Source organism: Lonchura striata, chromosome 5 (assembly GCF_046129695.1).
Source record: "Lonchura striata isolate bLonStr1 chromosome 5, bLonStr1.mat, whole genome shotgun sequence".
NCBI classification, from domain to species: domain Eukaryota; kingdom Metazoa; phylum Chordata; class Aves; order Passeriformes; family Estrildidae; genus Lonchura; species Lonchura striata.
The window spans coordinates 3,514,949-3,517,948 of NC_134607.1; the positions used below are offsets into that span (position 1 = coordinate 3,514,949).

The following is a 3,000-nucleotide window of genomic DNA, read 5'->3' on the forward strand; positions in this document are numbered from 1 at the left end:
GAGGGGGTGAAGCCAAAGCTTAGGAGCAAAGGAAAACTACCAAACCAGGGGCATTCTATATATATTCAAATAAGGGGCTCTGCCTTCCTGCTTTTCCTGTAGTTCTCCTTCCTGGTTTCACCTAGCTTGGAAGGATGGGCATGGCCTGTATTTATCATATGAAAGTGGTGTTACTAAGTCTGTCCTGAAATTCTGATTACAGACACTCATTTTCTGCCAGAAAACATTTTCATTTAGTTCTTTTCACCCAGGATGGCTCTTTGTGGTCTCAGACAGTGCTCCCTGGGAGGAAGGGCAGCCTTTGCCTCGCCTGCGCAGCTCAGGTGGATGTGACAGAACTGGTGTGGCCTGACAAGGTATGAGCAGCTGTCTGTGCACTGGAGCACCTTGAAACCTTTCTCTGTGAGGTTTTGGACACATTTCTCTTTGGGATTTCTTGTGACACGGCACCCAGGTATCCCTTCCTTTGTATAAAGTCCAGTGGTAAAGAATTGAATGACTGACAGTGGGGCCTGGGATAAAAATGGTTCTGTTAAAATTAGGCTAAGAATTAGGTAATAAGAAAAATGAGCTTCCTTTTAATGTCTGAAATAGTTAGGAATAAAAATGCTGGAAAAGGGCACTTTTATATTTGAATTGGTGTCCCCTCTCATGGATAAAACCCCATAGTGAGCAATCACAGCGGAAGTGTGAAAGCTGGGATCGTTTGACTTCCACAGTGGACTTATGCTCTTTTCCTCCTCTCTATCAGGACAGGAAAAATCATTAAGCTCCTCCCGTCTTTGCCAGAAGCTTCAGTGTTTAAGCAGCAAAAGCCAAGAGGCTTCAGCACCAGGGGTGTGCACTGGAGGGCTCCTGGTCCTGCCCACGCCGTGGGGTAAGTCAGAGGGACGCAGGGTTCCCCTTTTCCTCTCTGCTGGGATTAACTGTCTCGGGAATGCCATTTCTGACAGCCCGGCCCTACCCCTGTGTGCTGGGAAAGGGCAGCAGGGAAGGGGCAAATGCCAGAGTTCCCTGGGGATGCTGGAGTTGTGGTGTTTGGCTGTGCCCAGGGGGGCAGGCTGGGCATTGTTGTGCACCCAAGGACTGGTCTGGGGCTCGGAGCCCGGGGAGCCGAGCTCTCGGTGCATTCCCAGCTCTGCCAGCTGCTGCAGGGCTGGGTGGCAGCCTCTGCTGGGGCTGGGGCAGGAGCTGCAGGGGAGGGCTGGCAGGATTTGGGAGCAGAGGGAGGAAAATGAGGAACGGTGCTGGCAGTGCCCAGCCTGTGCTGGCGTCAGAGCAGCCGTGCAGGGCGCCGGGATCTGGGTTCAGCTCCAGCTCTCCTGGGGCTCAGGGTGCAGGGGCAGAGGGACTGGGTTTATCTGTGGCTTTCCAGGCCAGCAGGAACAAGGGGAATGTGGGGCCAGAGCTGTGTCCCATCGGGCTGCGCTTCCCTCTGAGCACAGAGTCTGGGCTGAGGTGAGATTGCTGCGAGTGCCCCGTGAGCAATGCAGGGAACTCGGAATTGCATCCACTGCTGGGAACGCTGCCTGAGCTCTGCTCAGGCCGTGTCTGTGAGGAGTGGGATTTGGGCTGCAGAGCTGCTGCTGGGCACAAAAAAGGGAGTAAATCCTCTCCAGGGATGTACAGTGAAGGACAGTGCTGCAGGGAAGGGGAGTCTTTACAAACTCTATCAGTATTTCTCCCAAAACTGGGAGAAACGGGGTGGAGCAGAGATGGGGCGGTTTGGTTTTGTCTGGGCCGGTTATTCCTTGTGCAATGTTTTAAATCTGTTGTAGGATTTACTCTCCAGTATCTTTCTAATAAAAGCTGACTGAAATTTAGGTTCAGGGTTAGAAGTTGGGTCCATTCCCTGCAAAACCTTGCCCGGGCTGGAGGACTGGGGTGATGGCTGCTCTCCAAAGGTTACCTATGGATGCTGTGTCAGATTTCCCTCAGTGCTGGGCAGGACAGGTGAGGTTTGGATCAGGAATTCTGCAAACAAGGCCTGTGTGATGTTGGTTTCTTGTGTTTTTCAGGGAGCCAGGGCTGGCACAAGGACTCGTGCAGGTGCTGCTCTGGCACCGGAGCCGTTGCCCTGTGGAGCCATTTTAAAGGTGTGATTATGGAACATTTTGGAGGCTGTTTCTGGAATTCCGTTTGTAGCTGGATCTCGCTCTGAGTGCAGCAGTCCAGGTGAGGGTTCTGACCTCTCCAGACTTGTGCTCACCTTGGTACAGCCTGGGGCTGGAGCAGTTTTCCAGGGAAGTGGAGATGGCTGAGGACCGGTGCTCTGGGAAGCAGGGACCCGCTGGGATTTGCATTTGCAAAGCTGACGTGAAGTTTGTAAAAGCAGCCCGAAATTCTAATTCCTGCAGTTTTTGGGGAGGAGGTGCAGGTCACCCCGAGAGCGAGATCAGAACTCGTTTGTGGCGAGGAGTCTGAAGGTGCCACACCTGGCAGGAGCTGTGTGCTCAAGGCAGTCCCAGCCCCGGAGGGAGGCTGACGGGCTCTGCTCACGGCTGTCCCCAGCTGTCCCCAGCCCGCTGCTCAGCCCTGGAGCTGCTCTGGATCCGGGCTGTCCGTGCTGGAGCGCCCTGCTCCCCGCAGGGCCCTGCCCTCACCCACGCAGAGAGAGCCCTGCCGGCCAGAGTTTCCTTTTTTCATGTTTTATCACTGCGCGGTCAGCAGGGAAGGGCCGGGGCTGCTCTTGGGCCCCCGCTCCGTGCCGGGCCGGCCGTGCCGCGTCCCCGCCGCCTCTGCCGCTCCCTCTTTCTGCCCCCGGCCCGCGACAGCGAGGCGGGGCAGCAGCTTCGAGCCTCCTGGGGGCTGCCCCCCTTCCTTGCTGCGGCGGAGTCCCTTTCTGGGGGGATGGAGGTGTGGGAATGGCTGGAAGGGAGCGCTGGGCTGCTGTCCGGGGCAGTTGGACTCGTCCTGTGCCTTCTTCGGGGGTCAGGAAAAGGGGCCGAAGACTCGGGGCTCTGATGTCATTTGGGGCACCCCAAGGTCCCTAGGAGAGGG

General features: G+C 56.1%; 1 long non-coding RNA gene across 1 annotated transcript; it reads left to right on the plus strand.

Moving 5' to 3' along the window:
- The first annotated feature begins 242 nt into the window (after nucleotides 1-242).
- Nucleotides 243-2,208, plus strand: LOC144246255 (uncharacterized). Its single transcript, XR_013339926.1, has 3 exons — nucleotides 243-356; nucleotides 752-877; nucleotides 2,019-2,208. It is a non-coding gene; the product is annotated as an uncharacterized LOC144246255 (long non-coding RNA).
- Nucleotides 2,209-3,000: the final 792 nt, after the last annotated feature.